Here is a 15,572-nt window from a genome sequence, read left to right on the forward strand (position 1 = left end):
ACCCCTGAGGCCAGGGAGTCACCGGGAAGTGATCATCATTTGCAAAATGTTGTGCTAGATCTTCCAGGATAGAGAGGCCTAGACTCTGAGATGGGAGAGCACAGAGTGCTTTCCCGGTGGTGCAGCAACCATACCAGTGCCTGAACCTTCTGGTGAGCTGACAGGCGATGCGGAAATAAACTGGAGGGAATTGCATCCAGCCTTTCTTCCAACATGGAAAAGGAAGCCTCAGGCCTTTCTACGCCAGGAGGAAGATCCCATTTCAAATGATTTTAGCTTTTGCATTTGCCGGCGGGTTTCTCTTTTCATCAAATATGGGGAAACGTCAATATAGTTTTTGAATATACTTTGTTTCTTCTACCAGACCTAGGAGACTATGTCTGTTCTTTTTGACTTCAGATATTCCCCTCTCAAAACTTTTTCTCCTATTATTTCCTTTTGTCTCATTCTTCCTCAAAATCATGCAGTGCTTGTGTACTGCAAGTATAGACATTCCAAGCCACTCTGAAAATCACCGAACTTGGCAATTGTTCTTTACTCTCTCAACACTATTTACTGAGCACTTAATATGCCAAGTGTTATTCTAAAATATAGAAAGCAATTCGACTACATCCTTGGTCTATAAACACTCGCCATCTAGTGGCAGAGACACAAGCTGAAGCAGAGACCCCCCCTGCTTCTCCTCCCCACGTGCTGTGATCTGATCCAAGCTCCTCTTCCTTCTTATCCTCAAGCCAGGCCTGGAGTCTTGAGGAATTCTTGCTCCACACGCAGTAATCTTCTTATACTCCCCAACTCTTCTCTGAATCCTGTTCCACTCCCTGACCCTTAATTGGCACCAGACTGACCCCTAAGGATATGGTTTTTCTTCTTAGGGGTTCAAGTGCTTATTTTCTCCTATCACAATAACGTGGGGTTAGGGTTTGGAGCCAGTGTACTCCCTCATCTCTATTGCCAGATCGAGGTCATTATCTCTGTTCCACCTGATAGAGAAAACCCTACTCCAACCTATTGCTTTTTGCCTCTTACCAGTGGAGAAAACCACCTGCCTCTCCTCACTGTGTGGGCTGCTGATTTCTTGATAACCAGCTCTTCCTCTACTGGATCAAGCAACATCCACAGAAATGGCCTTTCCCAGATGGTGACCCCTCAGTTCCTGGGAGTCTTATCCTTTATACCTCTTTCTTTTATTTCATCCCAGCCATTTTCCCCCAGAGTCACACTCTGGCTCGTGTGCCTTAACCAGGAACTGTGCTTCATTTGACATAACAGTATAAATTGGTCCCTTTTCTTCCATTAACCTCCTCCTATTTCACTTGCTCAAATATACCCTGGAAGCATCAATCCATAGATTTCTACAATTTATTGTCCACCCCATTTTCTCCTGACTGCACTTGCCTTCTTATTCAACGAGGATTCACTGGCAAATCATTAAAAGCACTTCCTTGCAGAAAACAAGACAAAACAAAAAACTCAATTGCCTTGCCCCTGTTTTCATCCACCATATTTCTCATCCTCAATATTTCTTGGCAAAATCCCAGACCGGGATAAATCCAACCATCTGTCTCCCCTGTGGCTACATCTGAGCAGCTGATTGTTGCTGGTGAAAATTATAAACTGGGCAGACAGGTTTTCCTTCAAATGTACCAATGCCATTTCCAATGGGCCCTTGACATGATCCAGGAATCTCACTATCTTCCTCTAGTCAGCTGGCCCTAAAAGACCACTCATAGGATTTGCTTCTCTTCAGTCTTCTTTCCATCGTTTCTTGCCCAATATTTCTATTCCTTTACATGGCATCTAGAGTGATTTCTTTAAAAATGCAAAACTGATTACATTGCTCCCCTACTGAACATATCAACATGATGTTCCATTGTACTGGCAGCAAAGTACCAACTCCTTAGCCAGGTCTGGCCCCAGCCTCCTCATCTATCTCTGGTTTTCACTCGCAGCTCCTCTCTGGCCAGGGTCCCCTTCTGCTACTTGGCCTCCTTTTAGTTCCCTGATCATACCAGACTTTTCCCCTCTGGCTGCCACTCTTCCTACTTTCTCTTCACCTGGCCAACTCTCCTTCCTATCTCAAATTAAATGTCACTTTCTCAGAAGGGCATCCCCTGAACCCTCCATTCCAAATTCTTTCCTGCTGAGCTTCTCTTGGAGCGCAGAGTTCTTGCTCCTAGTAGCATCTTCACAACTTATAATTTTGCACTTATGGTCAGTTGTTTAATTTCTGTATCTCCCACTGGACTCCATGAAAAAAGAAATGTCTGTTTTCCTCATCATTGTACACTTGACATACAATACAGGTATTGCCACATCTCAGGAACTCAATGATTATTTGTTGACTGAATAAAAAGTGCTCTGCCTGAATTACCACTAGAAGAGGACTTTGCCTATGAAAATGGGAAACATTTTCATTATAGCTTTATCAGTTGAAGAGAATTTATGAGTTCGTTTGAGAAAGAAAGAAAGAAATGGCATATAAGACAAAGGGGACACCACAGAAGATCATGGAGCTCTGAAAACCCCAGTGGGAAATTCTATTCTGTGGTTAAATAAAAAAGTAGGGTCTGGAAGAAAATGCTGAAAGATCCTGGTAGGCAGAATAATCACCCACCCTCCAAAGGTGCTGACAATGTCCTCATCCCTGGAACCTGGGAATATGTCGTGTTACATGACAAAGGAGAATTATGGGTGCAGGTGGAAAGCAGGTTGTGAATCGGCTGACCTTGAGATGGGGAGATTATACTGGATTTTCCAGTGTTGTGACATGGACCCTTAGAAGTGGAAGGCGGCAGGAGAGTCAAAGTGAGTGAAGGAGAAGAAGCAGAGATCAGAGCTGTGCTGCTGGCTTTGAAGGTGGAAGAAGTTCTGGATGAGAGGAAGAGATAGATAATGATGGCAGTCAGACTGTGCAGAGTCCTCTGGACGAGCTCAGCAGGCTGGTCTCTATACCGAGGAAGAAGAAAATGGTAGGTGTTTCAAAGATGGAAGTCACAAGGCCAGCTATGTTTTTTGGGACAATAGCTCTGTAATAGGGTGGAAGATCTGCCTCATTGGAGACCTACTGATAGCAGAGGGGTCACTAGAGAGGCTTCTAAAATAATTCAAATGAGTGATTATGAGGACCTGAAAGAAGGCTCTGGAGGTGTATGTGTCATCACAGGTTACCACTCAGCTCTAAGGTTTTCTTAAATAGATGTTTTACTTCTCAATTGAGAATAAATGTTTCTCAAGTCCAGCAGCTTTAAAACAAAATACTGATGTGTTTTCCTGATTTCCTAAAAGTCTTTGCTCAGGATTTTGCTGTGGATGACTAACCAGGCAGATTTCTTAACTTCTCTGGATCTGCACAAACTTCTTAGATACTTTTGCAAGGGCGCAAGCACTCTCCACTGTTGGCGACCATCCTTCCATGACCAGCTCATTTCTAGGACCTCAGTTGTCTAGTCTACATGTATAGCACGTGTTAAGTAATGCCTACTCTTCAAATGTCAGGAAAGAGTCAGATAAACTCGTAAAGCACATCGATTATTAGGAGGGGCGGCCCTCATCCGAGGCTCTCCATTCGAAGTAGAATTCTCAAAATGTCACTGATCATGCAACATCTGCCTATGTCACTCAAGGCCCTGCTGAACTCACGCACAGGGACCTTAATTTTTCACTCGCTTTTGAAGAGAGCAAGGCACGGGATTGTAAAGAGTTGTACGGTGGCTCAGTTTGTATCTGCCTTCGTTTACCCTTGTCTAAATGACTTAAAAAGAAAAGAAAGAAAGAAAAAAAAGAATTGGGACAGCTGCAGAATGAGCCAGTTCAGCAATCTGTTTCTTTTCTATCATCCTGCCCCCATTATCTGTATGTTCCTCTGGGAAGGAATCCTGGGGAATAGATGGCAGGAAATCACAGGCAACTTCTAGAGCTTCTCAAGGGTGGGAGTGGGCAGGAAAAGCACAACATAAACCATAAAATGCAATAGTGGAGCCAGCTACTGCCTTGGGGCTGGTCAGAGGAAGTAGACCTTCCTCCTTGGGGACTGAGGCTTTTGAAATGATTTGTTTCCATTTTATACAAATACTTAATGGGAATGAAAGGAATAAAAGATGCCTATGCAACCCTTACACACTGATGCAACAGGACTTCTCTGTAAATATAAGTATAGCTATAAATATAATGTACGTATGTAGACCAGAGAAATCAAACACTACTCAGGCACCATGGTGCCAGCAGTTTTCTCAACAGTTACTCTGTGTCTTCTGAGTGAACAGTATGAATTTTGGAAGTGCACCAGTGCTGGGGTTCCATGACATCTACATGGCAGGATTTGGGGCACATCACACCTGCAGGTGTCCGACAGCGTGGTAAACCTGTTTGCTGTTGGTGAAGTTTCTGTGGAAGGAAATGGATCACTGGTGCTCTTTTTCCAGAGCAGAGGGGTTTAGCTTTTAAAATACAGTCCAGTGCGTGTGTCAGCCACTCTATGGTTCTCAAACTTTCACAGAAAATAATGCCCCAACTTCTTCCTCAGATATTCCAGGCTCTATATTTTGGACCTGCTTTACTTCTTAGCCTTCATTTTGGACCTGCTTTACTTCTTAGCCTTCATTTCCTCTTCGGTTTTGCAGCCCCTGGCAGATCCTACGACCCAGCCGCCTTGTTAGGCTCACCATTCTAGGGATGGAAGCCGCTTCCTCCAGCTTTTTGCGCCACAATTTATTTTGTTCCTCTATCTGACTTTCTTCCCTGCTCTCTTCTCCTCTTTTTTTTTTAAAAAGATTTATTTATTTATTTAATTCCAACCCCCCCCCCCCCCCCGTTATCTGTTCTCTGTGTCTATTTGCTACGTCTTGTTTCTTTGTTCGCTTCTGTTGTGGTCAGTGGCACTGGAAGTGTGGGCGGTGCCATTCCTGGCCAGGCTGCACTTTCTTTCGTGCTGGGCGGCTCTCCTTATGGGGTGCACTCCTTGCGTGTGGGGCTCCCCTATGTGGGGGACATCCCTGTGTGGCGCAGCACTCCTTGCGTGCATCAGCACTGCACATGGGCCAGCTCCACACGGGTCAAGGAGGCCCGGGGTTTGAACCGCGGACCTCCCATGTGGTAGATGGACGCCCTAACCACTGGGCCAAGTCCGTTTCCCAATGCTGTCTCTATTGTGAAGCAATCACCTATATTGTTTTTTTTTTACCCTTTCATATTTAGCACTGGTCCCCCATTCGGACTTGTATAATTTATGTTCTTGTCCATCTCTTCCACTAGAGCCAATGAGTCCTGGGGTCCTCCCAACTTCATTTTTGCAAACCTCACAGACACTGAAATGATACCGACCCATAGTCAGTGTTGAATGAATATATGTGGCAAATCCATGTTAATGCTGATTCTCGGCTCGTCAAGCCAACCCTCTCCTCTCCACCAAGCATCTCTCTTTGGAATGGGGTATCAAAGGGAAGGCAGGAAGGGCTGCAGCGTAACCTGCAAAGAGACAGAGGGTACCCAGGTGAGGTGCAGGGTGAGGCTCCCAAGAAGTCTTAGGCAAGGGGTAGCTGGTGCATTGATTTCTCAGTGGTCCAAATGTTGCTCCGGGAAAGAACAATGCAGTATTTGCCAGAACCGGAAACTGAAATTGCTTCAGGTATTCTTCATCACTGAAGTTCTATCAGCTTTTGCATTTACAAATTGATGCCAAGTTAGTTTCCAGTCTCAATCCACAAGCATTAGTTTTAGCCATTATATACTATCTGGAGTGCAGGAAACATTATGTCAAAGTCATGTGCGTGTGTTCATTTTTTGTCTTCCTCCTAAGGAGAAAGGCACTTACCAATTTGGGTACGAGGGTTAAAAAGAGCAAGATAATAACAACAACCCACAATTGCTTAGCAATTTGCAGCCTACGAGCCCTTCACTCTGCTCTTTCATTTAACCCTCAAGACACTCTTCTGAGGCTGGTATTATTGCCCCCACTTTGCAGAGGAGGAAACTTGGGCTAATGATGTTTAAGTGACTTGTCTAAGGTTATATAAAAGCGCTGAGACTGACAGAATGCTATTTATTCAGAGTAACACGGAGTGAATTGAACTCCAGCATGATTACACTGGAATTTTAGCTGTAATAATGTGCAGCCCTTCTCCTCTGCTTAGAGCGAGGCTGACTCTGTTCTAAGTGCTATACGTGTATTAACTCAGTCAGTTCTCAGATCATCCTATAAGGTTGGAACAATTATCATTACCCTCATTTTGCTGAGGAGAGAAGTGAATTTCAGAGAGGTTAAGCATCTTGGCCTCACTCACAACTGATAAATGACAGAGCGAAGATTTGAACCAAGGCGATCTGGTTCCAAGTCCCCACCCGTAACCACTAAGCTTGACTGACTCCTGGGGTCTATGACGCCAATAGGAGGCAAGGATTCTAAATGTTTGTTTGTTTGATCCCTCAAAATGAATAGTCATGGGATGATTTTATCCTTAAATAAATGTTGGATGATTTTAATTTAAGACATTCCAAATCAACAGGAAAGTTTTAGAGAGAGAGTATGTTTTGAGGTTCCAAGTTCTACCTTGGTCCAATTATGACTTGATCTACTGCTACTCTCTGATCCCATCTCTTCCTCTCCTTCCTCTGGATATCCACTGCCTAGCACAGAGGAGGAGCTCAGGAAACTATTTGTTGCATGAAAGGAAATAATGTCTCCCATGTTCAACCATCAGTAGTCTGGGCAGAAATAATCCTGTTGACTTTTTGGCCATAAATTTAATCCAAATTTCATCTCTTCACTCAAGTTAAAACACTTTTCCTCTCTTTTTTTCTAGCTATTCCTATTCACCATTTTGGTCTCAGCTTGTATGTCATTTGCTTTGAGAAGTCTGTCCTGTTCCCCTGTCCAGCCCCAACCTCTACCTCTGGAATAGGCACTTGTTTATGGGAGTGTACAGTGCCCATCTTTCCCCTTTTAATGGTATTTATAATACTATATATTGATTTCCTCTCTAAGATTCTATGCACGCACACACACCACACACACACACACACACATGCGCATACACATAGGCTGTGACTTCCATGAAGGCAAGAATGGTGTGATTTGTTCATGTTGTTTCTCTAAAGACTAAAATTGTAGAGGTCCATTGGATGGTTCCTGGAGGAATAAATGAGCGAGTGAATCAACAGTTGCCCAAAAGTGTTCATTGATTCGTAAGAGCTGATAAACAAGAAATAATGCCTTATGTAGAAAGTCAAATATTAAAGCCCACTTATCCTAAAGCTTGAAGGACTGCTATCAACAGCAGAGTCATTGTGTTCTTTCTTTATTAGCTTGGAAGAACTCAGAGAGTGGTTTGTGTGGTTACAGCCCCCTGCTTCATCCAGGTTACCATTGAACTCCCATTTCAAGGGTTTTCTGTAGGACCTAACCTGATCTGACCTTGGATCTGGCTTGTGGTTGGATATTTCTCATGCTGCTATGGAAAATTTTTTCCTTTCTAAAGTGTGAAAATTGAAAATTGTTTTTTTTAAGTCATTTCTTCTTGATCAAAATTTCCAGATTATCTTACTCCTGAGTTCTTTTACTTTGATTCCAAGAACATTTGGTAGGTTGAGGATTCGGAGTGGGAGATGTATAGTGTGACATCTCCTGGAAAGAGGTCAAGTGAAAATTTTATCTTGAAATGTCCTGATTTTAGATGGTATTAACCTTTCAACTATACTAATTTCATTTACTTTTTTACTTTGCTTGTGTGTAGTTTAAACTATGAATTTGAGAACATACCTAGAGTAGGGCAAATTCATTTCCTCATAAGGCATCAACTTTGGGTTCCATCTCATTTGCATCATTATTGATATCCATAAAGATTTCTGCCCAAGTGATTTACTTCTGAAGATACTTTTAATGAAAATCAAATTATAAGACTGGAAATAATTGGGGTTTCAGGTAACTGTTAACCATACTATTGCTATCTGCCTCAGATCCTAAGTTGATCTCCAAATCAATAAAATCAAAACTACTTATTTTCATAGAAATGGAATTTCTAACATTAAGCAATAATTCAACAAGCAATCTGTAGACATTTCTTTTTCTCAGTTACAGAACTAGTTATGGTTAGGTCTTTTCTAATGGGATTTCTAGGTATATAATTTTTAGAAGACTATCTTATTCACATAGACTTAATGAAGTTTTATGCATGAAGAATAAAGTACTATAATAGATTTTTATAGGCTTTGTTTATTAAAGACAATTTAACAGTATAATGTGATGTCCAAGTAAGAACCTGAAATTTTCTGTTTATTACCTTTTTCCATCTTTTTCTTTTCTGAATTGGCCTTTATCTGATTGTGTTATTCTTAATGTTTTAAATTCTAAAGGTTATTTTTAGGAGAAGAAAGTAACAGAGACTGCTAATTGTCCTCCAATAGCAATTTTTTCCTTCCTATTTAGTATTAGAATCCCCTGTGTTTTGCTGGCCACCTTTATTAAAGACTACATTTCCAAGGCTTCCTTCATAAGTTTGACCACTTAACTATGTCTTGGCCAGTAAAATGTACACAGAGGTGTCATATATGATTTCTAGAAAGTGTCCTTGGAGGTAAAGGTCAGAATTTAAAACAAACAAAAACCCACTTCTTTTCCTGGTTAGATTATGGACATGAGGGCTGGAATTTGAGCAGCCATTTGAGGGCATAAGTTACAGTGATATACTAAAAATATCAGAGCAATAAAATATAAAATGAATCTACACACTAACCTTGAACTGCCCACCTGAAATAGTTGTAAGCCTTTGTTTTACTTAAATACTTTTATGCTGTGATTTCTGTCACTTGTCAAACCTAATCTTAAAAATAGGGAGCTAGTCCAGATTTAATAAGACTTTCTTAGGTTGTTGTTGAGTCGTGTTGCGAAATGCTTTGTCCTGGTAGAAGTTTTGGAGATGGATTCGTGGAGATGAATTCATCCATGGAAACTGCATGAGGTCTGAGGCTCCAGTGTTATGATTTCAGAAATGGTATGTGCTGTCTCTTGCTCTCCTACAAGAGGAATATTGACAGACGGGGTTTATGTAGCTGTCAACCCTGAAGAGTTGTGCCACTTCTGACACTTCTGACAACTAAAAATGATAGTGAAGTCATTTTAAGGGAGAAGTTACCTGTGGGATCCTAGCAATCAACATTTGATATCAATCATATTTTGAACTCAAATTTATTGCTGTTTAACCCAAAAGAGACCATTCCTCAAATCCTAATAATTTACCTAAGACCTTTAAAGTTTCTTAAAGTCATAAGAACATTGTTAAATTTAGTGAAATTTATTTATCTTAGGTGTAAATGTAATTCGGATGGCATTTTTTAAAAGGGGATTTAAAAATTGCTTAGAAAGGAAGCTTATTAATGTGGTAGAATAATTTTACTGTTGCATAAGGGACTTTGTTTCTCTCTTTGATGGGAATATTTTGTATTACTACTTTAAAACTATGGATATATATATCTATGGAAAACAGTCGTGAGTCTGGGACCATCAAATCTTATATAAGCTTATAACGTATATAGTGACTGTCAAAGTGATATTTGCATGGCCTTTATCATTTGAAGTATAACAAAATAATTCCTCTCCAATTTGTGTGAGTGTGCTTCTCAGAGACAGAGAAGTTTCTTAAAAGTTCTGGCTTAAATATTCTGCTTGGTTCCTGAGGATTTCCTTAATTTTAGTAGTGCAACTGTTTAAAATGAGAAAATAATCTTACTGGTTTCTGGTATAAGCGAATACTTTACACATGATAATACTTTTTTGGTGTCTCCCTCAAAATAAAACCATATTTTCTAGTAATTTTTGTGTGTGGCTTAAAGGGAGAGTTGGAAGCTCATTTAGGAGTGGTTGTCCCCAAAATTCATCTGAACCAGTTTAAAGACCTCTTCTCTTGTATATTTGGAATAAATCAATAGATGTGGCAGAGGAGGGAGTTAGTGAATGTCTCCCTTTCAGAACTGTGCAGCAACTAGAGATTTTATTTTAAAAAAAATACTAACCATCAAGCACTGATAGTTATAGCTCACATTATGCTTAAACATTTTATAGGTATGTATTTCTAAGTTTCTTTAATATTTCCTAACTCTTTAAACCTACAGCAATTATTGGTTAAATTAAATCTTATTCTGATTGCCCACTTGGACAATTTACATAGCACTAGAAAGTAGGGGGGGAGAATGAGTTTGCATGCAATAATCTAATTCTGAACAATTATTTTTTCTCCACTGCTCCTTTTAATAGAAAAGGCACAGGGACAGCATATTACTGAATCCTCTTCAGATCTCAAAATGAAGCCTTACAGTCTCAATTAGAGGGTTATTTTCAGAGGCTAAGAGGGCATTTGGTATTTTTCCCTAGAAGTGAGCTCTTTTCTGAATTATCTGAATACCTGGGGCAACTCAAGATTATTTGTGTGAATTATCCAGGTACTTTTCTCCTTCCTTATATATATCTAGTTTATATCAAAAGCTAGAAATTCCTTGTTTTAAAAAATCATGTCTGCTTCTTATGTTTTGCAAGGTACACATTTACATGGGCATTCATGCTATTTTTAAATTAGTTTCTCATGCACTGTCATTTAGGAGAAATAATGTAAGTGAGTGATAGGTATCACTGTAGAATCCCATAAGAATCAACTGAAGGAAAAATAAATTGAGTGGGATGTGTGGATACTTACGATTCCAATACTTATGATTTAAGTTCTGTCTTTACATCCTGTTCTCTATTTCATTTAACATCTGATTAATAAAAATAGATCTAAAAAATTTGAGAAATAAAGCAACTTGGACAGAAGAGAATAATTTTTATTTAAGGACCTCCCAAGGGGAAAAAAATTCCATGACCTCTCATTTCAATTTCTAACACCCTACTTGTGTTGCAGAAGACTCTTGAATCCAGATTTTAAGAAAAAAATCTTTTCTCTCATATAAAACTCAAATTCCTTGATAGCAATTGACAACATCACCTCCACCTTGCCTCTCTTATCTTTTGCTACGGCTCTGGGAGGTGTGACAGATGACTGTCATTGGTCATTTGGTCCATCTGTTTTTCCATCTTTCTGTCTCTTCACTTGGCCATTGAGTGTTATGCTCTTGGGCACAGGCTTCAGGTTTCTTCACATGGTGGGAACATCAACTTTGGAAATCTGGAGTCACATCTTGATAGGCCTCAAAGTCAAGGGGAAGAGAAGTGCTGGTTCAGAAGTCATTTGCCCACCTGGGTCTGGGTGCCATGGGGAGGTGCTGTGATTTACAGCCAACCAGAACATGTAGCGGGAGGAGGAATGACAACAGTTCCCCAGTAGAAGGGTCCTATTTCCTATGGAGGAAAAGGGATGCCAGAGAAAGGAAAAATGACCAGTGTCAACTCCAGGAAATAACCAGAAATACCTAGTACATAATATATTGGTGCCCATGTCTCTATGTCTAAAGCCATAACTCTATCTATATATTGATATGCATGTCCACACCCATGTCTATGTCCACATTTTTTGCCTATGTCTATAGTTTACCTATGTATTAATATACATAATATACTGGAGTTATATATTCAATAGTTTGGGTATGCATTTCTATTCAAGATGATCCATTGCATGAATGTAGCCATTAAATAAATATTTATTGAACAGTGACTATTCTAGGTTCTAGGAATATAAAAAATGAAACTCATTTCATAAAACATGGTCCTTGTCCTATATGTCCTATATGTCTTATTCTTATCTCAATCATTAGAATACAAACTGCTTTAAAGCAGGTGAGATATTCTTACATTTTGTACACTGTATGCAGATGTTATTTATTAACTCTTTTTCTATATTAACGTTGGTAGAAGGAATACTGGGAGAAGACGTGATGCTTTATGTATTTTAAAGTCTTCTTGCATTGAGATAAAAAAACTTACCAGAAATATTAACTTTTTCATTTTTTAAAGTTGGTTGTTTGCCATTAGTTTTCTTTGTATTATTGAGGAAGATGCTATTTTTTCTAGAAATGGTATGGATCTTATTTGCTAACATGTAGATTATAATACTTATTTTAAAGTATTAGTCTGATAAATAGGCTTAAGGTTAATATAGAAAAGTATAAATACGTAATAAAGATATAGATAATGAACTGGTTTTTGTTTGTTTGTTTGTCTTTTGTATTTGACAGCATGTTTAGAATTTGTTATGCCAGAGAAAGCAATATAGTTTTATTTAAAATGTTATATAAAATAGTTTGAGCCTCTGGTCTGAAAAAATGATTTGTAATGATGAGATGACAAAATTTATCCGTTAGTAATAGCAGTTTGATAGTAAGGCACAAATTTACTTTGATTCATTTTCACTTTTTCATTTTAAAATGAATTAACCATCTTGATTTGCTCTAGAGGTTCCTGTGTAAAATTATGAGTCAAAATTATTATGGTACAAATGGTAAACATAGTTTATGGCCCTTCCAAAAACCAGAGACTGAAAGAGCACCTGGACTCCATCTCTCTATGTGTTGCTCTGATCTGTCTGTTTTTCCATCTCTCAGTCTCCCCTCTTGGCTTTTGTATGCTGATCTCATAGTCTCAGACTTCAGGCTTCCCATGTGGTGGGGACTTCATCTTTGAGAAATCTGGGGTCACATGTTCACAACCCTCAAACTCAAGGGAACAGTTGATGCTGTTTGAGAAGTCATGTGTCCACCTGTGTCTGGGGAGGTACTGGGATTTGCAGTCAGCCAGAGTGGGGAGTGTCTTCGTTTGCCAGGCTGATGTGACAAATACCACTTGTAGCAGTTTGGTATTGCTTATGAATTCCAAAATTAGATGCCGGATTGTGTTTGTAAACGGATTTGTTCCTCTGGGCGTATTAGATTGTATTAGATTCAGAGGTTTCACTTTTATTTTTATTAAATCAAGATTAGGGCTTTTATTTGACCACATCATTAGGGCAACTTCGTTTGAATCTCCATCCCCACCTTCCCTTGTGAGCTATATAGATGGATGCTCAATCAAGACAGGGAAGTAAACACATGGAAAAGGCGAACACAGAGAGTTTAGTGTGGACTCTGGAGCCCTGGGGAGCGAGCCCAGAACAACTGAGAAAGCCCAGAAAAAAATGAACCCCAAGGAGAGAGATGAGCCTCATGCCAGTCTACAGCTAAGATTGGAAGAAGCCGGGATCATGGAATCCTCACAGATGTCGCCCGCCATCTGCATCAACACATGACAACAGACTCTGGGTGAGAAAGTACCTCTTATGGTACCTTGAGTTGGACTCTTTAGGGCCTTGTAACTGTAAGCTTCTACCTCAAATAAATACCCTTTATAAAAGCCAACAGATTTCTGATATGTTGCATTAGCACCTCTTTTGCCGACTAATATATTACCCAATGGGTTGGTTTAAACAGTAAGCATTTTTGTCTCACAGTTTTAGAGGTCAGCAAGGCAGTGTTTTCTCTCTAAAGTCTGCAGCATCCTGGTGCTGGCTTGCTACAGTCCTTGGGGTTCCTTGGCTTGCATCTCTACCTTCTGTCACATGGACGTGTCTCTCTCTCTCTCAGATCTGTTCTTCAGGTTTCTGTTGACTTTCGGCTTCTGGCTTCTGGCTCCTTCATGGGGTTTCCGCTGACTTCTGGCTTCTGGTTTCTTCTCTTTATAAGACCTCCAGTAGTATGGATTAAGACCCACCCTGATGCCACTGGGCCACACCTTGACCAAAAAATAACATCTTCAAAAGATCCTATTTACAATGGGTTCACACCCATAGAAACGTGGACTAAGATTAAGAACATGTCTTTCATTGGCATTGGCATATGTAATTCACCCTACCACAGGGAGGGGCAATTCCCCAATGGGAGGGAACAGAGTGTTATTTCTAGTGCGAGGAAAGGGATGCTGGAGAGACAGAAAGAACAGACAGCTACTTTCAGAAAGAAATTCATTAGGAGATTTTTTTTTTTTTTCAAATTTGGAGCCTGTGTGGTTTGAGGAGCCCAGAAGCTGGTGTTAGAAGTTACCTAAGGATCTTTAAATGCAAAGCAATATGGTAATGAACAAATAAATCTATGTTAAAATTCCACCCTTACCTCTTGTTAGCTCCATGGCCTTGAGTATCATACTTAAATTTATAGAACCACTCAACCAATAGTAGTGCATTTCCCCTCCTTCTTCCTCCTCTTCCTTGGCCTCTTTCACCCATTGTCCTCAAGTCTGGAAAGCTGCTAACCAATCTTGCATCCTTCAGTTCTTTCAAAAGTAAAACAGGTTGAAAAAGAATCAGGCTGCCTCAATGATGATCTATGTAAGAAACTAAATAACTTAGAAGGGTAGGGGGGTAAATGGTTTATTAAAGGAAGAAATGATCACTGTTATACAGATTGGCATACAGGGTTTTAAATTTTACTAAACAAAAGAGACATCACATCTTGAGTATTGTATTAGTCAGCCAATGGGGTACTGATGCAAAATACCAGAAATCTGTTGGCTTTTACAAAGGGTATTTATTTGGGGTAGACACTTACAGTTACCAGGCCGTGAAACATAAGTTACTTCCTTCCCTAAGGTCTTTTGCCATGTGTTGGAGCAAGATGGCTGCCGATGTTCCATCTTCCTCTTCCTCTAAAGGCTCCATGGTTCAAACTTTTTCCAATATCAGCTGTAGGCTGGATACATCTTGTCTCTTTCCCGGGGCTTGTTTTTCTCCAGGCTTAGCTGCTCTGGTCTCTCCCCAAGGTCAGCTGTAGACTATCAGGCTCTCTAGGCTTTGTCTCTCTCTGTGAGGCTCAATTCTCTCCAAGCTCAGCTGCTCTGCTCTCCTCCATGTATTTACTTCCTGGGGCTCCAACATTAAAACTCCAATTAACCCATCTGCCTTATCCTTTTCTCTGTGAGTCCCCACCCACCAAGGGGGCGGGGACCCAACATCCTACAGACATGGCCCAATCAAATCCCTAATCATAATTTAATCAAGTAAAAGTGAAACCTCTGAATCCAATCCAATCTAATAGGCCCAGAAGAAACAGATCAGTTCACAAACATAATCCAATATCTATTTTTGGAATTCATAGACAATATCAAACTGCTACAAGTATGTAATTGTTAAGGAGCTCGGTTCTAGGTAGAGGACCAGAATATTTAATCTCAGCTTTGCTATTAACTATGTCATAGTGGGCCGTTTACATAATTACACTGAGTCTCAGTTTCCTCTTCTGTAAAGAGGGAGACAATAATAGCAGAATTGGGATTCAATGAAGTAATAACTACAGGGCACTCAGAACGTAGTAAGTCCTTCCTAAGGGTAACTTTTGTTACTGATTTTTGCTTTTCTCATCCAATCTCAAGACTCTGAAGGAAGATTATTATGAATGTTTGTGGGGAGGGGAAAGTATAGCTCCTCCTGCCCCCACCCCAACCTACACCACGTAGGTATGTTTCCAAACAGTGGTACTGCTGCAGTGACTTGGGAAAGCAGCATTATAAAGGGCTCTCCTGGCTACCCTTTCCCTGGGCTGCTCTTTGTCTCTCACAGGCCAAAAAACAAACAATAACAACAACAGAAAAACCCAGGATGATCTATTTTTTTCTTGGCTAAACTTCC

This window comes from Dasypus novemcinctus, chromosome 14 (genome assembly GCF_030445035.2).
Source record: "Dasypus novemcinctus isolate mDasNov1 chromosome 14, mDasNov1.1.hap2, whole genome shotgun sequence".
Lineage (NCBI taxonomy): Eukaryota > Metazoa > Chordata > Mammalia > Cingulata > Dasypodidae > Dasypus > Dasypus novemcinctus.